This window comes from Caloenas nicobarica, chromosome 1 (assembly GCF_036013445.1).
Source record: "Caloenas nicobarica isolate bCalNic1 chromosome 1, bCalNic1.hap1, whole genome shotgun sequence".
NCBI lineage: Eukaryota > Metazoa > Chordata > Aves > Columbiformes > Columbidae > Caloenas > Caloenas nicobarica.
In genome coordinates, this window is record NC_088245.1 from 28,903,083 (window position 1) to 28,930,539 (window position 27,457).

Here is a 27,457-nt window from a genome sequence, read left to right on the forward strand (position 1 = left end):
AATAAGGATAGACATTCAGAGGCGTGGCAAAAGGCACATCTTATAACTCATTAAAGCTTTACTCTCAGATTTCAAGTCCTTGCTCAAAAGCAAAGCAGAGAGTTCCTAGACCTTTTTTAAGAACATTTTTTTTTTCCATGTTCAGAAATGATACACCCATCTCTCGGAAGCTTTTGCAAAGACACTCAGCCTATGGCAAAAACTGTGGACAGAAAATGTCTGCCAAACTAATTGAAGCTGAAATTCAAGAAAACCGACATTTGAAGAAAGAGTTCCTTTTTTCTAAGTATTTCAAAACACAAGGAAGCCCCTGAATCACATATTCATAGAAGATGGAAGACTATATGGTGAAGTCTCACTGTACACTTGCCCGGTTTTAACATGTTTACATTGACATCCACTTGAATTATGGACCGTCCCAGAGTGGCCATTTGCAAGCACCTGAAAACAGAGCTTATAATGACATTGTTAGGCTGCTTTATAGGTCTCATTGACCTCTGACAAGACTTCAGGAAGACAGCTATTTCTACCATGGATTAATGGATCTCTCCTCCAAGGCTTTGTCCCTGGTTCTGTCTATTTTTTTTTTCCAAACACAAAATGGTACTAAAAATGTATAGCCCTTTCCATGGACCAAGTGAAAAAGACACTCTTTTAAACATCTAAAATCCCCATCATGTGACTGTCCACATCACGTGAATTATGGTGTTAATTCATAGCTAAAAAATATTTTCACAGACTTCAATGTGATTTCTGTAGTTATATTCACAAGTCTTTAAATATAATTTAACACATTTAGAAATCTTGCAACTTCTGTCATCTCTCAACCAAAACTTCAGTAAAAGCCTAAACTGAATAGCTAAATACATCAAAATAAAAAAAATACAAACAAATAAAAATCATTTATCACAAAATAAAAAAGTAGAATCTTGTCTGATTTTGCTTACCTATAAATATTCCCAGAATGATAGAACAGCGGAGGTTGGAAGGGATCTCAGGAGATCATCTAGTCTAAACCCCTGCTCAAGCATGGTCAGATGCAGCAGGCTGCTTGTCACCATGTTCCACTGCGTTTTGAATATCTCCATGGATGGAGATTCTACGGTCTCTTTGGGCAACCTGCTCCAGTGTCTGACCATCCTCAAGGTAAGGAAGTTTTTTACATTATGTTTAAATGGTATTTTCTGTATTCCATTTGTACCCATCGCCTCTCATCCTGTCAATGTGTCAATGAGTGTGTCAATGAGGGTGTCAATGAGAAAAGTCTGGCTCTGCCTTCTTTACATCCTCCCATCAGGTATTTAGTGTGAGAATGAAATGTTATTCAGGATTTGAGCGTTCAGGAGAGGCAAGGATCTTTGTGCCTAAATTAGTCCAACTGCTAATCATACGGTATCACCCAACCCACACATCATGCTTGGCGCTCTGCAAAATCAGGCTAGCATTTTTAAGATTCAGAAATTATGTATGTATATATGAATTATACAGCATCATGCCTACACTATAAATTACTATAAGACAACTGCTTACTTGCTAGCCATTTGTGACCATTTCCTGGTTTTGGAGATCTGAATTTTAATTTACAAAGGATATAAAAGACCCCGCACTACCACAGTGTGAAATGCACAACAAAACAGTAGTTCCCCATTAGATAATAAATAAAGGTGCCTCAGTCAAGTTTTTCCACTCTTATAAATGGCAGAGTGCTAAAAATATCTACAAGGTCTGAGACTATAGCTCACCAAGCAATTTAAGCTGCAGCAACTAGCACAGCTGCCAAAAGCAGCTATCATGCACTCCCCCACACTTTTGGCTGCTAATTCCACCCCCATCACCCTTTGTACCAGTCACAGCCCTTGGACAGCCATATGGGAGAAGGCTGGAATAAATCCATCTGAAAACAAAACCATACAAATAATTGGTTATTTTCAGCCAGATCTATTCTCCAAATTTATGAACAGCTACACGTGCTGCGGGAGAATGACAATGTGGGGAGGGGAAAAGAAGCTGGCACCGCTTCTTAAGCAGATGTGCCAGGTTAAAGCGTTCACTGAATGCTTGGGCTAAAGCTAAGAGGTCTACAGAGAGACACAAGCTCCTCAAGGAGTAGTACTGAATTCCCTAGGCACTACTTTCAGGATGAGCTGGATCGGCCGCTGGAGACACCTGCTTCTCTCCTGAGGGTAAGCAGGATCTAAGATGACTAACTGAGATTTAGCTGCTTAGTTTCTGTGAATCTAAATTAACTCAGATCTAGATGACTAGAAAATGATAGAAAAACAGCTTTGTGACTCTTGCAGCACTTCATTTCCATTAACAACTGCTATTTGGAAACAAAAAAAGGCATGTAGTATAGCTTAACCACCACACAAACATATTTTCTGTGTTCTCCACAAATTTCTTCCTAAACCATATTTCACTTCTATAAGCAATATTTCCACCTAAATTTGAGAAGAAACTTCTTCCCAGTGAGGGTGACAGAACGCTGGAACAGGCTGCCCAGGGAGGTTGTGGAGTCTCCTTCTCTAGAGACATTCAAACCCGCCTGGACACTTTCCTGTGCAACCTCATCTGGGTGTTCCTGCTCTGGCAGGGGGATTGGACTGGATGATCTTTTGAGGTCCCTTCCAATCCCAAACATTCTGTAATATGTTACAGGGTAGATAAACCCACAGCAGAAACAGCCACAGCCACAGTTTGGTTATAAATTACTTACATTTCTTCAGAGTCACTCAGTCACCTTTCTGTGCTGTCGGAAGGGACGGTCTTTTCGTTTTTGCTCAAACTGGTCCTCCTTCCAGAAGTGTCTGTCCCCTCTATGGCAGATAAGGACAAAAGGTCCTTAACTTTCACTTGAAATTATCTAAGGGTAAGAAGGGAAAAGAACACAGTAAGTGCAAGCATTCATATTGTGTTTCATAGCAAGGTATTGCAATCACCTCTCTAAAACACAATTCAGGGCCATTCTTACACACATGTACTGCGTAACTTGGAAGAAATCCCACAAATTTTTCATCTGTCTTTCTTTGTATGAAACACGTAAAGTAGTCACTACTCCTAAAGTAGTCACCTACTCCACTCCTGAGATTCATAATAACAAGACTATATTACTTTAAAAAGCATATGTGTACAAATGAAAAGATAATTTCATTTTATCGATCATTTATTTTGCACCACCAAGAATTTCTGAATACTTTTGGCAGGGTTCAAATAGGCAATTACAATTTGTTGAGTACAGGCTCACTGGAAACCATCTTGGCTACCCATTATTGATAAATATTCTAATCTGAATGTTCTGTTAAACAAAACAGCACTACAACTTACTGCTCAGAAAGAGAGACCTGTGGATTATGATGGATAGCTCCATGAAAACTTAAAACTCACCACTCCGTCAGAGTCAAAACCAGAAACTGAACGTTAAAAATTACTGGGAAAGGAACAAAGAACAAAGCGTAACACATCACTTGCCACTGTATTAATCCCCATCTTGAAAAGCATGCTCCGCTTTGGTGTCCAGCACAGAACACAACACAACAGAACAATTAGCAAAGGTTCAGAGAAAAAAATGTATGGGATCAAAGGCTTAGAATGGTTTCCATACGAGGAACAATTCAGTACGCTACAACTATCCAGACTGGAAAATAGATAACTTAAGGGAGGGAGTGACAGAATACTACAAAAGCCTGAAGAAGATGGAGAGGTTGCACAGACATCATCTGTTCCCTGTCCCTTGAACTCAGGAACTGCCTGTAAAACTCAAGTTCAAAAGAAAATGCAGGATTTTCTTCTCCACAAAATGGGTAACAGAACTGTGGAATTCCTTCCAAGGATGCTGTTGATGCAAGGAGTTTTCATGAGTCAAAAGGTAGAGTGGAGATATGCTTGGAAGAGAACCTTCACTGGAGACAGAGGATGGCCTAGGTGAAACATTGGTCTCAACCAGAATGACCAGTCCTATCTTTCACTTATGCTAGTGCTAATTTAACCAATTCTTATATCCATTTTACACCAATATATTCACCACGCAAGAACCAGAATTGCTGCATTAGGTACACAGGGAGTCTAGTCTTACTTGCATTAGAAGTACAGGCTAGATCCTTTTGAACTGCAAAGTGAATTCCCATGGTTCTCTGTACTTTACTACATGCTTAATAAATCTGATTGACTTTTCCAAAATAGCATCACCACAAAAGAAAAAAAATCAAATGAGGTAGCAAAGTCTTACTGTAAAGTAGCTGTAGCCTTCCTCTCCCCGGTCCACAGTCCCAAAGCCGCCAGGGCAGAGGGCTACAAAGCAAAGGTTCTGCTTCTCAAGTTGTTCACTGGTCTCACGTGTTTGAGTCTGTAACTTCATCCATGTGTTCCCACTCAGTTCAACACTTACATAAATGCAGGTCAGCATCTCCACGTCCCAAGCTTCATCTCAAAGCAAAACTTAAAAATCACATATTCTGTATCCCAATATCTTCTCTTTTGCTTTAATCTCTAGGATACAGCAGTGTTTCTGATTTATTTTGGGTAAGTGCAGATCAATTAAAATTCCTTCAGGGAAGCCTTCTGAACCAGCAGAAAGCGAATGACTGTCATCAGGAACAAACACTTTTTGCTGTCACAGACTGGCATGTCACTTGTGAGCAAAAACTATGTTAATTAATTCTATCCACACCTATCAGGTGTACCAAAGGAATATAACCGGTCTTTTCTGCTGCCTTGCTAGATATGGATCTTTGTGTCTGCGAACCAAGTATCCCTATATGGAGACTTCTGCATTGGCACATTATACGAAGAAGCAGCCTGTACTAGCACAAAAAAACATAACAGGACAAAAATAACTTTGTTCAGACATCAGTATGCAACCAAAGTCCCTTTTGCAAAATGCAAGAATTAATACCCTAAAGTTTCACCCCAAAATCAGAAAGTTTCCACTACATGTACGCACAGACCTATTTATTAACATTCTTTTTAGACTGTGCAGCGAGAAATTTGAATTATTGATACTTTTTTTGGTCACCTTGGTATATTGGATCCAAGTAAGTTTACTGTTCTATCTATTCCTCCTCAGCACTTCCACACGCTGCAAAAGAAGAGGTTGTTATGATGTTTGCTGTTCTGTTTGCTTCTGCAGCTCAAACGGCTACACTGAGGATGAAAGAAAATTCACTGTACAGCATGTCAGTGATCAAAGACCTATGTACTACTGGCCTATAGCAACATTTTAGGCCACCTCTCCCTTCTACCATTTGTCCGAGTTCTCTGTTTAGACTGTAAAATCTGAAGTGTAGGAATATAACCCATCCAGCTCAAAAGGAATCCGAGTTCTGTTTGATATCCTGCATGTCACTGTGATACGAGCTAAAAATAAAACCAAGCTGTAGGAAACAAGAACCAAATGTCTTAGAATTGATCTAAGAGCAAAAACAAGCTTCTCGCTCGCAAAATTGCAAAATTTAGAGAAGTGGACTCCAGGTACACTACAGCAGGTAAAATACTATTGCAGGATACAGACTTTAAAAACAACCTGATAGTAGTAATAAAAACAATTCAGAATTATCATCACCACTACTTCAACGCTGAGGAAGAACGCCACGAGAACAGGCATTAGAAAATGGCTACCTACTGGTTGCCAAATAAAAGCCGTGATTTCTCACTCTTTCCATATGTGGTTTCAGGTTACAATTAAAAAGTTTACAAAATCTTCCTGTGAATATGATCTTTGCTCTCGCACACAAGTGCACATAAAGGGGCAAAAGTTAAATTATACCCATGGTGGAAATCCACTTACATCAAAGATATATGAAGAAATTTTTACATGAACAATTTCTTAGCTTATGTTTTGATTTCTGAAACAGCACAGTGACACAAGTAACCTGTAAGATTGAAGACACAAACATATTCCAGAGTATGCACATATTCATTTGGGTCATTAAAAGTTATGCTTGTGTGCAAGCTCACACCATTTCCATAATTTACCTAAGACACAACGTAAAAGCTACACATGGTAATGTGATCTTATTAGTATTACTGGTATGGCACTTTTTTGGCAATTCATAAAGCCACAGCTGCATTACAAAGCCATCCCAAAGAAACACTGATAAAGTACTTAATCTCATGACTGCTACGTATCTTTAGAGTATGTTACAGAAAAATGTGTTAAAGAAAAAGTATTTGAGGACTACACAAGCAAGCTTCTCAGTTGTTTTAGGATTGTATTTCTTATTTACAGAAAACCCAACAGCTTGCATCCCTGACTAAATATGCTAAAAAATTCCATGTTTGTACATAAACATCCTATTCATCTTACTTTCAATACCTATAGCCTATTGGGTGAAACTAAGTTAAAGTCTAGTGCAGGATTTGGCCTGGAATCATAGCATATAAACAATCAAGGACTGGATTGGAGTTTTGGTTTAAGACTGAATAATATTTACTCGCGTATGTAATTGTAGTCAGCCTAATGTAGTATTGCAATCATGTGTCTTTAGTACCCTGTTTATCTAAAAGCCTTTACCCAGAAGTCTTATCTCACGAAAACATAAATTCACAAAAACAATCACTGCTTTGCTAGTAAACACTGAAACCTCGATTAAGAAAGATGTATTAAAATACAGCAATAAAAGACACTAATATATCTGCAGAAAAGTCCCTTCCAGCTGATCTCTGGTATCATTGTCCTGACCTGGAAACAACATAATAAGTAAACAAGAGATCAATCACGATGCAAATAATTAAAAAGGTGTTATACTGCAAACTCCCCTAAATGTTGTGCTGTTAAACTGATAGAAGCTGTTTGGTTTGCCTGCAATTTAAGGAAGTTTATTATGCTATGATCAAAAAAACAGTATTTCAGAAAACATCAGATTTGGGACTACTTCCCTTCTCTTACGTAACAAAAGGAGAAAGGCAGGACAAATTATCTACCTACAGGTAAAATGGTCTTTCTACTACTAGAGCCCATGCATCAGTGCCATTAAGATGACCACTAATCTTCCCTATATTTTGATATAAATGTCCTGTAGGATCTGAAAACATCCACTAAAATTTGTCATATTTTAAAATCCAGCCCCTTCATCATTTGTATACTAAACTCTTCAAATCTTCTGGATTTGGATCAACATTAAGAGTTAAGAGAAATATTCCTCATATCTCTTGCAGATTTATTCAATATTTATTTAAAATATATTGACTAGAAATACAACCTTAAACTGAATTGTAAAATGATGGATTGGCATGAAAACAAAGGTAAGACGTGTCTAAAAGGTAAGACGTATGTCTAAATAATTCCTTGCAGGGCAAGCTGTCCACAATCCCAAAGTAAATGCTATATATGAGACAGATGGTAGAGGACACAGACTAACTAGCTCTATCCAGCAAACAAAGACGCAATGCTGGATTTGGGACAATCAAATGGAATAGTTGGCAAACTGTTGTTAGAACCAACATCGCAGCTTGAGGAGGTTAAATAAATAGTGGTAAACTTCCATAGTGCTTCTTGTGGCAAACTTGTCCGGGACTATTTCTTCTCCAGGAATCCCCAGTGGGTAGAGTGCCACCTCCTTTCTCTGATACTCCTTCCAGCTCTATCTGCCTTTCTCTTTCCAATGTTAGGCTGCCATTCAACACAGGGACACACAGCAGGATCTGAAAAGGCGAATGCTGAGTGGTTCAGTGTGACTCCAGACATGCAGCATCACACACAATTCGGTCAGTCAGGGCTCTGCGACCAACAATGGCATCGACATCACAACAGCAGGAATTCCAGTTTTATGTTTTAATCCACCTCATTTCTAAATGGTTTTGATCCGTGTCACCTGAGAGAAGATCATGCATTAACACACAGCACTGCTACAGTGCCGCGGCACTCCCAGACTGAGGGGGTGCAGCAAAAGCTTTCTGCAGAGGGAGAGATGCAAGAAATGTCATAAAACTTCATTTGGCTTTTTTTTTTCTCTATTTCTCCTTTCCCTCTTTATTTTGTCTCCCGCTTTCCCTTCTGCTGAACACACTCTCCCCTCCCGCAGCCCTGTGAGGAACACAACCCATGCGTGGCGCCAGCAGGGACAGGATCAGAAGAGGCGAGCACTCAGTGACAGCCGGGATGGCTCCTTGTCACCTCAGGCAATGCCAGGATGCTGGAAGAGCTTAGATGAGATGGAGAGAGGGTCAGCGATGCTGAAGCCAAAGGTACAAGGGCACGATGTTTGAAAAACAGGCTATGATTGATAAAACTCTGGAGATTGTGGCAGGCCAGACAGTAGGAACATTTGTTTATTTGAGGGGATGATTTAAATCGTTACACAAAAGAATGAAGACGTAATCTAAAAATGTGAACACCACTGTGCCTGAAGGGACTTGTTCTTGTGGACCTACCTGTTTGCTCCTGGGTGCTGTAAGCAGGATGACATCCCTGAGATGTCTTCAAATCCAAAATTTCCCTTCTCAACTTTGGCAGATTGGCATGCGATTAAACGTTCAGATACACTGTGGAGTTTTCTAGGAGCATTTGATTTATTTTATTGTCATCATTATATTGGCTGGTATGTATTTACTTCTCAAAGCAGTGCAAGTCACCTTTTTGAATAATTGCTATTTGCACTGTCTGCTTCATTTCACTCATGCAGATGATACAGTGGTCTGGGGGATAAAGGCAAGATTTCCAGCGAGGATGCAGCTGCACAATGACTTAAGCCACTCTAAACTGGCGCTGAAGCAGCCTTCATTTCCCTCACCTTCTTCTTCAGCTCCAGCTGCAGACTGCCACTCCTTCCTTGGGCTGACCCAGACACTTGTACAATTGCAAGGTGAGACAGATCAAGAAGTTCAGTTATTTGAAAACAGCCTTGCAAAACAAGTGATCAACTTTTGACCAAACCATGGACATCTCTCTCAGGGCAAGAGAGAAGTGGGGAGATGGAGCCTGGGACCACACAGTCAAGATGTGGCTTGGTTTGCACTGCTGAGGAAGCTTCCCCTGCGCATCTTGGGGCACAGTCCCAGTAATGCTGTCCAGGGGTACAGGCAGCCATGGCACCTCGTCCCCCTTCTCAGCACTGGCCACTGAGCTGTGCCAAGGCAACTGTACACAAAGCTATGTGGTCAGCCTTGCTGGCAAACTAGCCTAGTTCAGAAGTAACCTGGCAAAATAAAAGCTCTTTTCAGCCTTAGAGAGTCCACCGTGCAAAACCCCAAACAACTATATGAGCATCTTCAGAGGTATAGCAATGAGGAGAAGGAACCAAAAGATGCTTAAGACAGCACTACTACTAATAAAGCATTTACCACCCTATGATCTAACCAGCCTATGGACTACAGCAGCCAAAAGCTCTCAGATATCACTGCAGCCAACCATGTGCCATGATCCCCAGCTGCCTTCCGCTCCGCTCCTCTCCAGCCCACAAAGAAGCATGAAGAACCGCAGCAGGGATGCAGTGGAAGTGCATCCTCAGGCACAGGCAGTGGGCTCCACGACAGCAACCCAGGGACGAGGAGGGGCTGCAGAAGAGCAGCAAGGGCTGTAGCATTAAAATGCAGCAGCTGCCGGTTTTGATTTCCATGTCTTAGAGAACTGGGCCCCACTATACGAGTGAATGTATACCAGTCTGGCACGCTTTGCTGTAGTGTTGTTATATCTGTACATAGGTATGTGCACGCCTGTGATCGATTCTCTAAATAGCCCATTGTTCGTATTTGTATTATGAAGTGAAAACTAAATCAAAGTAAAAGGCTAAATTTTGGCCCTAAGATTAAGTAACTTTTTTAAAATTCCAAAAGGAGACTCTAAATTCTACTTTATATCACTCTTCATTTTAATCCTATTTGATTTGTACAATAAATTTATCACTTTTTTTTCCAGATGACATGGCTGTACTTTAGCTAATACAAAGTACATAACTTACATATACATTGTCTACATCATTTAGACGGCACATAAAAGCAACTGTGGTCCATCATTCTACTAAACTATCTCCCACTTTTTAATAGTTTTGTTTAATAGACACCTGAGGGTAATCATTTTATGAAACCTTAACACAAGCTATCAGTTTGTAAAAAGAGCAGCAAAACATGGTATGACAGAATTCACAGTTCAAGAAATTCTGCTTTTTATATTGAATAATTTTAGATTTGCTTATGTATTCATTTTACTGCCACCACCACCCTCCCCACCCTCCCCCCCCAAAAAAAAAAGAAGAAAAAGAAAACACTTAGAGAAAACGGTAAAACATCTTATCTGCATTTCTCTTGCAATTCCATTTGGACAACAGTATTTCCTAAACGTAGCCTATTCACTGCTTGATATGTAATTACCTTCAGTTCATAGTCTAGACATTAATGCTTTCGTAGTATTTAAGACTCCTTGTAACATGCTTGCTGCTTTAAGTAAGCAAGGCTAAATCTTGACCAGATAAATTAGCAAAGAATGCAATAAAAGCTGCAATAAAAGAACTTTATCCTCCAAACCTTCAAGTTGCTGCTAAATGAGATTTCTTTGAAATGCAGATCAGTTGAACTAGATTAGTGAATTTTAGCTCCTGTCAACATCATAACAAAATACAAATACAATTGTTCACTGGCCTTATCTCCATGCTTCCATCTGCTGCCTTGTTATTTACTTTCCTTGATTTACTATGCAGATCTAAATAAGACACATCAAGGAGGGCTTACAACACAATGGCTTCTTAAGCTTTACATCAAGGTATTTGAAACTGAAGCCCTGAAAGGGCTGCCATCAAAGACATATCTCTAATGAACTTCCATATCAGAGAAGGTTTGGTATTTAATACTGCTGTGAAAAGAAAAAGCTACAAATCAGAATGGCCTATGGAGGAAAATGTCTGCAAATCTTGATGAGATTAGCACCTACCAGAATTAATATCCCAATAAAAATGATATCTGGTTCCTTGAAGAGTTAAACTTCCAGCCTTTGCAAAAATAATGCCTAGTGTCAGAATGGGAAAACTCAGCTGACAAGGTTGAAAGGTCAGGGCGGTATTCCTTTTTTCTCCACAAAATGTCCAAAAAGCATTTTTGCTGGTGGCTTGATTAAGATATTGTTGACAAACTAGCCTTGGAATGAAATAATTAACACAGTCAACAGCGCTACTATGGTACTTTCCACAACGGCAGAATTTTACAGCATCTTTAAAAAATTAGCAACAACTTCACAGCGAAACAACATAATCTAAAATGACAGCATGCAACATTTGTTCATCAATTTTACTATTTCTCTTTCTCCCCCACAGCAATCTATGGCAGTGCAGGATAAAATCTTCTGTCAGTTTGCTTAAAAAACAATCCTTAAGTGTCATTTCTATTACACGCCACAACCCTGCTTGCAAAGTGCAATAAATGAGGAAGTGCCCTCCTCATGATTTAAACTCAATATACACCTGATAGATTAAACAAATATAAATAGCTTAAAAGTTCCTACAACCCACACGTAACCTTGTGCAGCAAACCATCAGCTCCCATAGCGTGCTGCCGTTTGACACAATTTCTTTGCTAGGCACCCAAGTACATAAACAAATGATACCTTTCTTTCTTAAGAAAGCATTTCAATCATTTATGTTCTTCCATAGCAAGGGAAGATCCCACAAGCATGTTCCGTACCGTGGATCAATCAGCTTCAAACCGAAGCAGACATGTTGTATGCTCCAGTGCCCGGGAATCATGCTGCAGGCTCACCAGATGATGAAAACGGAGGTATGCAGTGGAGGGGAGCCCCACATGGCACCCGCTAGCTCCTGGGCATGTCAAACTTCACAACTACCCTACAGTCAATGACAGCAAACACCTTCCCTTTTCTTCTCGCCTCCAAACATATACTTGTCTTTCTACCCTCCTTCCAAATTACAGGCAGTCTTCCAGAAACAAAGCCCCCAAAACAGAAGCAGCGTCCCATGGCTACATTGCAGAAACCACAGTTGTCTTTTTGCTAGATTTCATTTCGTGCGGGCTATGTTCCAGGCTTACTTACGGCCACGAGAGACCACTACCTTTCCTTGTTTAATGAAATGACAAAACAACAGATTTGCATATGTAGAAGCAGGTGCTGTAACAGGTTTGACTACTCCTGACCTAAAGCATGCAAAAAAGATTTATCAGCAACAGCTGTCCCTAAGGTATTGGGGCTCTGATGGGCAGTCAAAACTTTACCATCTGCACCGCCGTGTGTTTAAAATGACAATCTGAATTAAAAGCTGGTCAACAAATCTCATAGAACTAATGCCTTCCGTATCCCCATCCATATGTTGAATTCCCAAGATACATAACACTTGGATTATCTATTATAAATACCAGTCTTTAAATAAAATAAGACAATCTAGGAAGATGTGAAAAGTAAGTTTGTGGGAGTTGCTATTTACTTACGAAACAAGTATTTTAATAATACTTTGAATGTATCTAAGTTTGAAATGCTTCAACAACTTCACATCATGATATAAACACCTATTCTTTTAAAGAAGTATTATATCTCTTTTCAGAATTAAAAAATAGCTATAAATATTTACAGAGACTAATTTGAGGATTTACATTGCTACAGCACTGTTTAGCTTGTGGATTATTAACCAATACGATTTCTGTTTAGTTTAACTCCTCTGAAACCTTTCTTGAATGCCATGACAAAAAATCTGACTGATAGCAAAACATTTCAGAGCATCTCTGTGTCCTCTGCGCAATGAAGGTATCGCAGGGAAGTGAGGTTTGCAGTTTATTTTCTGATTTTTCCCGATTAAGAGGAACTGTGTTTTTTCCCCCGGACCAGAGGAAAGAACCTGAGAGTCTGAACATGACCCTTGGTGAACACAGTGACTTGTTCTGGAGCTATGCTAGCAGAAGGTAGCACCATATGCCCCGAGCCCCAACTTGGATGCTCTTTCTACAGCCTAATGTGCTTGTCAAAAGATGTTAAAATCACAGATTTACTTTCTCTGGATATACTTTATTATCGTACAAAGTAAAAAGGAGGATAACAGAATTTTTTAATCTCTTATATGGACTGGCGTCCAAAACATACTTCTACTGGTTTAAACTGGGAGCTCTTTTTTTCTTGGTGAAATGGTTCTGAGGTGTTTAAAATTACAGCAATCTTATACCTGGTATCAATCACAGCTATTTTAACTCTTTATTGATTAAAAACTAACTGCATTCTGAAGTTTAGCATTATTAAATTTCCTTCTCATGCAAGTATGGAAAAATTTGTTACCTGAAAATGAATGAAAATTACCATTTTTTGCTCCATTTAATTTCGCTTTTTTAAAATTAAAAAAAAAAAAAAATCAGAACACCACAGATTTTATCACTGTAATCCGGGCAGGAGAATTACTAAAATAAGAAAAAAAAAAAATCATGGAGCACATACTGGAAGCAAACTTAAAATAACAGAAAATGTGCTTCACAACATTTCTAATAATAATTTTAGATGTGGCAGCATATGCAAATTCATTCACTTCATGTTTTGTTCTTTAGCTTTTAGAAGAAAGAGACACATTTTATTTTAACTATATATATGCATCTATATATTTGCAGGCACCGCTGAAAAACAGGAGTTACTTTTTTTCTGAAGTGAATAATAAAGCTCTCTTGCAGAATTTTGTGAGAATCAAGTGATCCTTCAAACAGTTACAATTTTCTGCAAAAACAATGCAGACTTGAAAAGAAAAAGAAATACAATTTATTTACTTGCTAGGTTCTAACTGTCTGTTGAGAGCTACAGTGATCCCCTCAAGAGCACAAATATTTAGACAAATTTTAAAACGTGTATTATATACTTGACAGAACATATTTACATGACAGCTCAGAGCTTGGGCAATCTGATCAGAAATATTTCCCCTATAAAACAAAGTCGAGTTAGAAAAAAAAAAAAAGCGCAGCTCAGTCATGTAAAGAGGCTTGAGATTAAACACATAACCATTTAGAAACAGATTAGCCATTTAAGTGTTTGCGTCAAAATTGCGATAACCTTCATCCTACTTCCCGATTCACTGGATCCTATGTATGAGTTTATGAAAATCGAAGATGAGCAGCATACAGCATTAAGTCTGTGTTTCTTTTTACTAAGCCATTTAATTGCCTGCTCGTTATCTGCTGCCCTGCGCGGCGGCAGGTGCCGCATCCCCACGGGCAGGGCCGCCCCGGCATGGCGGGGACACCCGGCCACCCCGGGGACGGCCAGGTGGGCTGAGGTGGGAAATCAGCCCTCGCCCACCCAGCAGAAAGCAGCTCAACACTGCTGAGGTGATGTCCAAGAGAGACAGAGATGGGAAAAAGGTGGAAATACGCTTCACACAGCCTCCTGGCGCTCAGGGGCGAGGGCGGACTCCCGCCATCTCCCCAAAGCCCAGCAGGCCTCTCCCCAACATGTCTGCTGTGGGAGCTGAGGGCTCATTTATCCCTCCGTGACCTATTGCTCTTTATCTTGGTGGTATTTAAACAAATTACATATTTTGGGAACAGACATTGTGTCTCCGGGTTTGGCTTACAAAGCAGTAGCAAGCACATTCATCATGCCCAATTTTAAAACACCACCGTGACTGTTGGGGGAATCCTCCCTTCGCCAAGAGCAGGAGACCTGCGACCTCAATGCGGCCAAAACAAACTGCTAATGCATGAGAAACAAATGTACGCGAAATCTGGTAAATCATCTTACAGGCACAAACTCCCACTGTATTCTCTACTTTTCAAAATGGAGAGGAGCTTTCTAAGGGAAACAGCAGGCTCAATGCAGCCATTGGACACCTCAACGTGAATTGCTGCCACCAAGTACCAGAAAGGAAGGTGTGAAGGATTTGCAAGAATACACGTATTGAAAAGCTACCACACAAGCAACTTGGAGGACCATTTACACTCTTGACAGGGAAAACAGGCACCTGTGGGGAACTATTTACATTAAAAGAAAATGCAAAAGCAGAGACAGAAGGGATTAACAAGGAGTGGACCCAGAGCCAAACAGTAAACCGGAAACATCTGGTCAAAGAAATCAGGTTTGGACCATGTATACTCAGTGTTATGCAATACTAAAACTAGATTCATCCTACCTAACTTTGAACACCTAAATAGGATGTAATCGCTGCCTAAGAGGGAGCTCCCAGTAGAGCCATATGGGAAGCCACGTAAACTGCTGTCCTGGTTAAGGAGCATCAGTCAGGCCGTGGTGTTTAAATGGATGAATCCAGCCACTGTTTGGATGAACCAAAAGAGGGAGTAGGCTGCAAGAACTTCTTCAAGAGAGAAGGAATCATGGAATACTCTTCTTAATGTAATGCAATATGAGTTTAAATAAAAAAAAAATCAACTCTAGATTGTAGGTCAAGTTTTACACTGAATATGCCATAAACTATAGATTACACAGTTACACAGATTTTTTTCTTGTATTTTGGAGTGTTTCAATTCAGTGATTATTAATGTTTAATTCTGTGAATGTAAGGGTATTTGTTAAGTTAGCTATTTCACTTACAGAACAAAATGTGTTTAATTATATTAATACTTAGTTACAATTTTCATCATTTGAATAAATCAAAAACCAGGAAACAGTGGTGAAAAAATCCTGAGTATATTTGTTTTAAAAAGCCCCCAAACAAAAACCAAAACCCCAGCACCTATGGACACCATGTATTTGTGGACTATAAGCAAACATAATACTCATCAAAGAAATTATTTTTTATTCTAGTCTCCTTTCAAATTATAAAGCAATCATTTGGACTTAATACTGAAAACTATTTTGTAAAAAGATGCGTGCCTCACAATGCACACAGAATAGTTTCTTAACATAGACTTGTTTACTTAATATCTTAAGTAAGCGTATAGAGGTAATCTTTATGCTTGCAACATATAATATCTAGATTATTAATATTTTATATTAAAACAAGGTGCCAATTAGTGAAATTCGCAAATATTAATCTCCTTACTAAAGTCTATTTCCTTATTGTTTATACACAGCAATTCTCTTAATAATTTTAAAAGTGGGAATCTTAAAAAGTGGAAAAATACAATTATAAAATGTTCTTTATTTGCAATTAGATCCCAAGGTTGCAGAATACTGTATCTGTCCCAATTCTGCAGAACTGCTTAAGGCATCTGCCAACCAAGTTTCAAGAGGATTAGCTGTAATGAAAATGCAACATATGTAAATACAACCACGTATTTAAATGTCAAGTATTTCAAACACAATAGAAAATTACAAATTCAAAGTTATCTTTCCAAACATATAATTCTATCAACTCCTTCCATGAGAGATAAAAACTTGGAAACAGCATTTTTATACTGTACAAAACACACAATGTGACAATGCATTGTTAGCCTTCCTAATGCATTTCATCATTGAGCTGAATGGGGTTTTTCATGAACACACAGCATACTCCACCTTTCACACCAATTCCACATACTTCAGATTCACCTTGTAGATTCAGAAGAATCTTGTTCCCTGTGCTAAAGCTAGCAAAAACAAGGTATGGCATGAACTTTAAAAAGTACCTTTTCCTTTGTGAACTTTGGGTATCTTGTTTACTTGACATGATGTATAAAATTAGCACAGGAGAAAGAACGCAATTACACAAGAAAATAAAACCATGCAGCTAAAATTCCTCTGACTTCAGACACATTTTTCTCATCTCTGGATGTGGTACAACCTTGCTGTGAACTATTAGGTTTCCACTACTCAGAGATAGACGGTTTCATACTGCTCAACAGAGATTACTGCTGTCTATCTAAATAGGGCTTACAGTGGCATCAGCATATTTTATTAACTCAGAACCATAAATCCTATTCTTATATGCTCTCAAAGACCAATACTCCTAGGGTCACTTAAATTTACAACAGCATGGCGCCTACCAGGAAGAAGCTTCAAAGTGAGGATCTGCGCCTTTCCAATAGCCCCCCAGAAATTCTGGTATCTATTGAAAATTTTAAAAGGAATACTCCATCCTTCATAATAAACGATTTTTAGCTCACCGCAACATTACACCATATCCCAATACACTTTATAATGCCTCACAACACAGGCTTTCTTTGTGTTTCAAGAATTCCCCCTCCTTTGCGTGATATGTATGGTATTTGCAGGGAAGCAGATCTTAACATCCGCTCTTCGGTGACTGGACAGTGAACACCTGTGAAGGAAAAATGTCCACATTTTTGAGCATTCAAAGAATATTGCTTTGTGTTCCATAGCATACCAGTACATGGAAGCACCAACAAAATTACTTCTGTATATATTACTCTGCTATCCTCCAAACTCGCAGAGAACACCACTATAACCTACATATACATATACATGCTGTTAAGGACTGACGGAAAGATGAAAAGAGAGATGACCGAGTCAAGGAAGTAATACCCAAAATAATACAGAAATTTTCAATTTTATTCAAACTCTACAAACCAAAAGATCAATTTAAATAAATGACTGGTGTCTGCTTACATGCACCTTTACTCTACTCCCTCTAAATAAATGGACTAACTGTCACAGGTGACTCCCAAACAAAATTTTGACTTCATAAGAGCAATTACGCAGTTTTCTAGATAAATACTGTTTTTTCACCAAGTTGCATCAAGCATCATTTAGCCCCAAGCAATCCTCAGAAATACAAATCACATGCTAGTGCCTCCTCAGGGGAGGAGGGGATGGCAGCCTTGGCATCTCCCCCTGCATCGTTCACTGACACTAAACTCTGCAGGGTTGTCAAGCGGTTTCCTCAATGCAAGAAAAAGAGAAGTGCTACACAACACTTAACTGAACTTGGAAATACCAGAAAACCTACCTAACTCCATCAATTGTTCTACTTTTTACCCTTTTCTTCCCCCCAGTAGCTGTCCTAAATCAAAATCAGACATCACAAAGGAGGTTTTGCTCCCCTTGTCAGGGCAAGCCCTGGAAACTGAGGAGAGTCCTTGAGCTCTTTTCGAAGAAGTAGATCACAAAGGCAAAACCAATCCATGTATCAATAATTACTGTAGTGTTACTACTGTTAAATAATGGTAATGAAATAAGTCAATGACTCTTTAAAGATCCCTTCCTTTTGCTATAAACAGCCTTATTTAAAACCATAAAGGCTGTTATCAAGGTTCTACAATTTGGGGATCTGATTTTAAAGTAAGAAAACAATTTTAAGCAAGATCTTCTCAAACTGCAGGCCATTTACTATTTTATCTTATTTTTATTGTAACACAACACTATTCAGTGGAACTTCACTCTCAAACAGCAATTTAACAATTCAATGCTATTGCTGCTATGAAGAGAAAAACAGCGAGCTTTGAAGCCTTTTGATCTCATCATATCAAAATTGCAGTCTTGTACTGATTTCAGAATCTACCTGATTTGTTATGTTGCAACAAAAAAGTAAAGAGACTACAAAAAGCAAAGTGCCAGAAGTAAACATTTTGATCAACCTAATTCTCTTTTAAAAAACAAAACTCCTGCTGTCCTTTTTCAGAAAAATACCTTGACATTTAAAGACAAAATAAGTGCATGTGTGTGACTTGTTTACATCAAATAAATCCCTCCTAAATGTAGACAGCACAAAGTTTTCTTTTGGTAGCTTATGAATAATATTTAAGGAAATGCTTAAAACACGTAGCAAGTATTTTCACAATTTAGAAATCTCATCCATATAGTTGCCCAGATGCCAGGGTGATGTGCATTGTATATAGACTTCCAAAAAAGAAGCACCAACTCAAACATGAGCATGTGATTTTAGTGTATAGAAAAGGGACAGGATGCAATTACACTGCATGTAATGAGGGAGGTATCGTACTATTGTATGGTGTATCACCAAGAAATGGGAGAAGTGCTGAGCTGGGAACACTGATGACTTCCTATGATGTGCATGCCAGCAAAAATATGGTTTGGAAAGAACTAATAAAGTGGTTGGAAAAAAAAATCTGTGTGTACTAAATACTTTAAGCATGAAGACTTATAATAAATATGAAATTCAGCTACCCGAGTAAAATTACACAGAAGTGCCTTTCTTCAGATGCATCCCAGCCCACATCTACATGAATGCCATGGTGGTTTTCAGCAAGCTGCCACAGCATCTGGTTTCTTATGCCTTGAACTCCATTAGTTATTACTAGGTTTTTCAATTAAGAGATTTCACAGTTATGTAACCTTCACTCTGCTGACTATTTTATAAGAAGACCATCCTCAGAGATACAATGACCACTCAAAATGATGCAGGTGACTTTTTTAAGGCAAATCCATGTTCATAGGATTAGTTCTTGAGATGGGACAAGCAGATGCAATGGCTTGCTACTACCACAAAGAGAATACTCTCCACTCTTCTCACTCTGCCTTCCTGTGCCAGGCACTGGCTCCCATCACCTTATGCCATCTACAGCGATCTCAGGTCCCTCTGTGAGCCACTTCCATGCACTGGAACATCAGAAAGCATACTCAGGCTTTTTGCCAGGTTGGTCTTCTGCTGTTTTGCTGAGTTAATTCGACTCACAGAAGGACCTGCTGAGCTCCAGATCCAGCCCAAGAGACGTCACAAGCCCACATATGTGAGAAGAGGGAAGGGGAAGGTGGGCTGAGCGCAGGGACCAGGGGGAAGCCCCTCTCCAACCTGTCAATAGCTTATCATAAGAAGAGATCAGCTATCTGTGAAACTACAACTCCACACCTGATTAATCAGCTCCAGTTCACAACTTACAATAAGCCTATTTCTAGTCTGTTCATAGGTTCCTTCTTCACTTTCTCAAGCACGAGAGCATTTTTCTTCCTGAGATTTATCTCAGAGTTGCTTCTCAGAAAATGCTGGGTCTCTCTACTGTTCTGTGTATGTCATCAGAGCACTGGCTATCCAGCAGCTCCAACACCTTCTGCAATCTTGGCTAAACAAGCCCAGATTCAGACTTCTTCCCACCTTCATGATGGCCCCTACCTAAGACATGATGGGCCCTAGAGAGCCAGATGCCTTCACAGCATCCTCAACTGAAATAGTTGTCAGACGTCCAACAAAAGGTACATATAAAAAATCAATAACTCACAACACTACCTAACAGGCTCTGTGCAGATCATGGAACACTTTGAGGGTTACAGTCAAAATGCTACTCCATCTGTCTCACAGTAAACAGTATCTGAATTTGTATACCACTTCCTTCCAGTTTACACAATAGAAATAAGCATGGGGTTTGTAAGTTATTTGTTTGTTTATGTACTTATGAGAGGTGGGGAGGAAACAGAGAACAATAAAAGGAAAAAAAGAGCATGTTACTCAGCCATCACATGTCCCATTATAATGACTGCTCTTGTATTTACCAAATAGATTTACATACAGTTATATATAATCTAGTTTTATGTTCACTTTCAGTCTGCATTGAAGCAAATCCAAAAAAAAAAGGCCAGGGAGGGAGAAATAAAACTACTTTGTATCTAATGTGTGCAGAGGCTACCGCAAACCAAAACACCATCTCAACAACGAGAACTCTTCTACCATTTTAATGAGTTTTGGGAAGATAGGTCTCACACTTCCTGAAAGTAGAAGAGCAAGAACTTGGGCAGAGAGATGGTGTCTGGGCACACACTGGGAGAGCAAAGCACCATTTGGTCCTGCTAATAAACTTGCAAGCAAGATGCCCAGGTAGACATTATCTAGAGGTTATCTTCTAAGTCATAATGGTCCAAGATATCAAGGGATGACGGATGCGAAAAACAAAATTATGAAAGGAGTAGAGACAGGTTTCACTGATGATATTGATTGGTTTCCAGGCTACTACCTAGCTCCACATTAATGATGACTAAGCAGTTTGTCATCATCAACAATTTGAAAAGCTGTTGTTCAGGCTTTAGAAGCTTAAAACTAAGCTTTAAAAGGTCTTCAGAACACAAGGCTTTTTACACAGACTTCCAAACTCAAACCTTGAATATAACAACCCTCGTTTATGGAAATGCGGCTTTTGAGAATAATGTATTATCAAGCTAAAAGCATATGCTGCCAAGCGCAACCAAAAATCCCGCAACAGACACTACATACTGTATATTGCCAAAGAATCTGCAGGAGGCTGCAGGTCCAGATCGAGACACACATCAAGCTGCTGATGTGGAACTCCGCTGATGACAAACCTGGCTGTTTATTCAGCCTGTTTTGATCCTCCCAATTTACAGCACAGGCCAATTTTTTACCCATAGCAAATATCTAGTTCTTCAGAGAAGCATCTATATTCTCCCCTTGACAGCTGAGTTAGTTCACTATTAAAAGTACTATCTGTGGTACCAGGAAGATGTAGATTCTCTACAACATGCAACATCTAAAAAAGTGTAAGAAACTGTTCTGAGCACAGTTATGTTTTATGCAAATTTAGGCATTATGGCAAATTAAAACTTCAATATGATGACATTAGTGATTCATGTAAACTGCAATGTCCTACACGATAATCTAAAATCAGAAGAATTTTGTTCAGGGTAAAGAGTCCAAGTTTCTTGTTTCATCTTACCACAGTCCCAAAGGATGTCTCCTATCACAACACAGTCTTACTGGTCTACCCTCTGAAATCCTGGAACTGCAAGAGCTACCTGCAGAACAGGTCCCACAGCAGATCTTAACACAACAGCTCTGCAAGAACTTCAGGTTCAATCCCACCGCAGCTCAGGTTCACCTCCTTGTTGAGTACAGTCCTTCACCTCCTTCCCTCCTAGCCCGCTCCCTTCCATGGTCACTGGACTGCTGGTTGGGCTGTTGCAGAACAGCACAAGTCAGCAGAAGACTAACACTACAAATAAAACGACAAAAAATGCAGCATGATCAGCAACTTAGCATGCTGAAATGATTTAGTGAAGTCCACAAAATACTGGAGTTGATGTATGGAAATTAAGAGTACAGTGCAGTGAGACAGTATCACAGTTTATTGAAAAATTGAAATCAAATTATTTTGTATCAGTAATCTCAACTTCTCCACTTTCTCATAGTCTCTGGCTTCTCTTACATAATTTTTCATTCTATTATTTTAAATTTTAAATAAAAGAAGTATCTCTGAGATCCTCCTTCTGATGATTCTCCATATTTCCAGTCCTTCAAACGTTGCCCCGCCTTTTGTATCTCCTTCAGAAAGGTCACCTTTCACACGGTACAAGCTACAGCTTGCCTGCTTTCATTCCTTCTGTTCATAGGCTTTATTATTAGGTTTAACAGAACGAGGGAACGTTACGGTTTCCTACTGAACAAAGAGATTTACAACAAAAATAGAAAACTGAGCTGGAGTCAACATGCTGGAATTTATACGTAGCTGCAGGAGACAAGAGCACAAGAACATCTGGGAAAAAGTAAGGTATGATATTTAATGCCAAGGGAGTACTCTCTCAAAAATTCTTAAAATGTCTCCTTTTTGCTGTTTCACAGTACCCAGCAGTCAAAGACCTTCTGCTGTAAAATACTTCATAAGTATGTCAAGAAGCTCTACACGGATACAAGGGATTTTATTATAAGCCAACAAGATCCAAAAATATGCCATTTCTCTTGTAGGAATGATTATTTTACTAGCTTATAACTTTTTAGTTTAGACCAATAAAATGTGTAAAACAGATTCATCGTGGTGTTGCCAGTTCTCAAAATGTTATTACAAATATTTTTATACCGGCTCTCATACAACCCATGTAACTCTAAAACAACTGTATGCCTAAAAAAGAGCATATCTGTACTTCATATCAGAGATGAAGTTCAAAGTTCAAAAATACATATCTGAAGCCTCCAACCTATGGACAAGGTTTTTGAAAATATCAAAAATAATGAGAACTTCATACATTCTGATGCCTCCAAATTTTACATGAGTACCTAAAAGCACATGATAACATTGTTTAAAATTACTGAATCAATTTTACTATCCCATTCTGATTCTGAAAGACGACATATTTAGCATTCTCTAAATAACTGGGACCAGACACAGATGAAAAAATGTGGTGCTTCTTTAATTAAGAGAACCTAATTTTGTTATAAGGCATAAGGAGCGATGCAGTAAGCCAGGCAAAAGCTGGGAAAAAAGACAAAGATTGTGCATGTGCACACCAAGCTATAAGGGTTGTCCTCAGTGCCAACTACTGCATCCCAGTTTACGATGCAGGATGTCTACAGAAAGCTGGCATCAAATCAAAGACCATGGCTGCACAGTTACGAATTTTAACAGGGTTTGACATGAGTTCTATACCAAGTTTTAAGAAGGTTACATCATTTTGTCAGTCTTGAGAGTATGACTTGGAATTCTTTATGAATGATGCTAAAGACCTCTGTACAGGATGATGCTAACATAAAAGCACAAGACAGGTGCAAAATATAAAGCACTTTTTGCCAAAGGAAAAGTCTTGTCTCGTCCCTCTCACCTCCTCCCTTTCTCGGCAGGTGTCCATTTGAATGCCAGTACCAAGGGAGGCACGGGATAAAAGCAAGCAAGAACACTGACGGTGCTTCCCAGAACTGATGACTTCCATGAAGTCCCAGTTCCCTGGATGGGATGGCAACACCTGCAAAACAACTTGCAATGAACACAGAATCCCCAGCTGAAACGTGACTTCAGAAACTTAAGCAGGAGGGACGAAACAGTGGAGAAACACTCAGCCACACAGTTTAAACTAAAATTCTGTTTTATTTTATTCATGGCATCATGCTTCTACCTAATACATGATGTTAAGTTTCTCTGAACAAATCCATTTTTATGTTAATATTAAGCGTATTTAGTGGTGAGGTCAAGCTGAATGAGAGTGGAGCGGACACATTTATCACAACTACTCAGCGTGTGGAGGCAGCACCAGGCATGCTCAGGGACAACGGGACACGCACAGCCCAACCCACCTCTTACAGGGAACAAATGACTGAGACAGAGACAACTACACCTCAAAATATCATATATAGGAACCAAAAGGAAGTCAAAAGAGCAGTTATTAAATAGGAAGACAGACAACTTTTGGCAGCAGAAATTTATTCGCCTTGATCTTGCAGCTGATTGGCATTCCTTGCCTTTGTAAACGCAGTTTTCATGTTACCTAGAAAAAATTTGTGTAGTTATCCAATGATTTTCCAGTATCCAGCAAGGCATACTTAGGCTTGCTTAAATTTCAGTCTATAACTTTCTGTGGTTACTGTGATTTGATATTTCGTTTTGCTTGTTTAAGATAGCACGCATTTAAAAAATCTGTGCTCCACTGGATAGCAGAACATACATAATGTTTAATGAAATAGAGTAACAATATACTCCAGTAAGCACATAATGCTTTAACTACATACTATGTGATCAGGCTTCCAGGTGGAACCATCATGTCTATGCCCACCTACTTAAAGCTCCCATATTTCAATGCTCAACAATAACATTTCATCAATTTATTTATGTTATTAAGTCAGTCTCTCATATGAAAAGGCATAGTTTACAACTGAGCAAACAGAATGTATAAAACTCAAATAAAAATCAGCCTTCAATTTCAAAAAGAACATGACTGGCAGATGACCAATTTGCCATTGTAACATCAGAACCAAGGTTATACCTAACCTTAAGGACCAAGACTTCAAGAATAATAAATGACATCTAAGAAAACCAGGGGTGTTTTGTTCCTTGAGGACATTCAGAGGAATGCTGGCAATGGTTCTATGCTGACATAATAAAAGAATCAGTTAAAAACAGTGGCAATGAAAAAAACCACAAGAGCCAGCAAATAACATCCCTCAAGAGCAGATCAAACTCAGCAGCTGAACAGAAGGTAGTGGAGGACAAATTGATTTGAGAATAAGAAGTCATGAGGTCCAGAGATAGCTGCTAATGAATGATGTCTCTTAAGAGACAGAATATTTATTTCCTGTTGCAGGAGTCCGCTTTCTCCATCCATGTTAGACATTAGCATTCTGTTAATTGGCTGAAATAGTCTGTCATTGTTATTTTTAGTAAAGAAGAATAGTAGCCACTTTCTTTCTTTGAGCTTCGTGTAACCACACAATCCTACACAGAAAAGGGGAGGGATGGGAAGGGCAGGACCAAGACTCTGCCACATGCTCTCTTTACTGCTGCCATCCTGTTTTCACAGGGGAGAGCAGTATTCATCAGGGGCTGTGTACATTTCCTTTCTTCTCTCTTCTCTTTGGTGCTGATGCTGACACACAGAGAGATTCCACTAGAAATGGCAGCAGTGTTAATTATCAAAGGACACCCTGGGCTGAAATTGTGCTGGTACATACTGTGTCCTGCACCTCCCTGAGCTGCAGTGCTATGCTCTACAATTAAAGCTTACATGGCTTCTAGCCTTTAGAGGTTTTCAAAATAATTTTCAGAATGCTAAAGGTTACTTAACTAGCCACTAGAATTTTTCATGGTGTGTAATCCACAGGTATTTTCACACTCGGAGAAACACCTTTTTGCTTGAGAGCAGAGGAATTTTCTCCTTTGAAGCACTGGTAGAATGTCTGCTTTCATGGTGAGTGAGTGAGTGAGAATACCAAGAAAGGCATTCCAGGTGGCGTTTTAGTTCCCTCTCAACCACAGACAAATACAGAAGAACTTCAAAGAACCCAGAAGGAAATGGGGAAGCCAAGCAAAACCAAATGCAGATGAGGATAATTATTATATTAAAAATAAAGTATGTAAACTTTACATTTTTCAGTTGAATAACAGTCCACATGTATACTCATACTGTATCAAGCCATTAAGCCTCTGTCACAAATTACCTAGCAGAGGACCTCAGAGGCCTCCAGGCAAACAGCAACATCATTAGTCATCAGTGCCTCAGACACCACATAAAGCCCAGTGAAGGTGTGGATGCACTTCCATGTTGTCACTCAACAGTAGCAAAGCCCCGATGGAGTTAAAAGACACTGCTTGGGCCATTCCGTGCAGATCTTGACACCAATCTATCTGTATTCACTGAGGGCAGAAACCATACAGAAACCTTTGACACTTCCAGCAATAGGTGTGGAGGCTCTGCCCATGCTAATAAACCAGAAGGGCCAAGACATATGCCTAGGTGCTGAATCTGTGAATACAAAAACATAGTACCTGCTTGTGCCACCCTGACATTAAGTGTCTGAGTGAGGAAACTTGCAGGTCTGAGGTTTAGGAGGAAAAACTGGGAGATAAGATAAAAAGCAGAAACAAACAGAGGAATGTAGTTTTCCCCTACATATATCCAGCCTTCAAAAAAAAAGGTCTATGGGAAATACAGACCTGCACTTATCCCACTCTTGTTGCACCTTCACGGAAAGGTGGGGTAACGAGCGAGCAGCTGAGAGGTTACAAGGCAGTCCCATGTGGCTGTGCATGGCTAGGTTTAAATCAAACCAGACACTGGACAAACATCTTAACAAGCCTAATAAAGCCTCTGATGAACCTAGAAAAGTGCAGAAAATGGAGGTTACTCTTTTCAGTGAGCATGAACAGAAATGGGTGACAGATGGGCTTTTACAGAGCTAAGGGACAGGACACTGGAACTGGTAACAAACACACTAAATGTCAAACACCCCTCTCTAGTATTCATAGGGACTGGTCTAACTGAATTAAAGGGTAATACTCTCACATCATTCTCACAAAACACTCAGAAAGCTCTCAGAAGTCTTCAGCACCCACACAGTGACAGTGGAGCATTTGAGAAAGTGGCAAAAGTCAGAGAGACTAATAATCTGAGGACAACAGTTACAGAAACATCAGAGATCTCTCAGGTCATCACCACAAAATGAAGAAAATCCAGGTATTTTAACAGTATCACATATTCCAGAGAACTGTAACAACCAGCACCCTGCCCAAACTTCTTCTGGTCAGAATTTCTGGCAATGCGGCAACTGGGTGAAATCCTTCCCACAGCCCACCTGTGCACAGTACCAGGAATATGCTCAGAATGAGCCTGCAGCCTGACCTGATCTTCAGCAGAAGCACGAGCACCTCCTGCCAGCGTGGGAAGTCAAACGGATTAATGCTAGCCTGCCCTCCTCTTGGAAAGATGCAGATGAGGCAACCAGGACAGATCTCCTGCACACCCTCAAGACCTGAGAGACAGCTGGAAGATCATGGAGAACAGCTGATCCTTTTCTCTATGGACTAACTGTATAGGGCCTTCATGGAATAGAGATGATGTTGCACATTTCTGCTCGGGCACGCCATCCTCTGATGATCTCCAGAGATTGAAAAACTCATGCAGATGTATTTCTGAGGCACTCTGAGTTCCAAACCAAGTAACCTGAGGCTCACACTCACACACAGACCTCAGCCCTTTGATGATGAGATTCATCCTACGGGATCCTCAGGCCAAACAGGATTTGCCGGGCATCGCTATCTGACTGGGGAAGAAACTGGAGTATTGTCCTGCGGCCTGATATTGCTACCACAGCGAAAGTTTCCTGTATTTTGAGAAACGGCAGCCGGCCTGCTGAAAGGATACGAAGTGGGAGAGCACACAGAGGGGAGACATACTTAGTGTTAGATGATGTGTGACATGAGTCATCACAGAGGTTAGGTGGGAAGTGTATTGTCAGAAAAGGAAAGGAAAACACAGACTAGGATCTTTTCACAGACA

General features: G+C 39.6%; 1 protein-coding gene across 3 annotated transcripts in view; it reads right to left on the bottom strand.

Annotated features, from left to right (window-relative positions):
- FOXP2 (forkhead box P2) overlaps nucleotides 1-27,457 on the bottom strand; it is a 422,877-nt gene that overhangs the window by 356,508 nt on the left and 38,912 nt on the right. For all 3 annotated transcript variants that reach the window (XM_065651464.1, XM_065651465.1, XM_065651478.1), the window contains one exon: nucleotides 2,717-2,863. The gene's annotated coding sequence lies outside the window, so the exon portion shown is untranslated. The remainder of the gene's footprint in view (nucleotides 1-2,716; nucleotides 2,864-27,457) is intronic.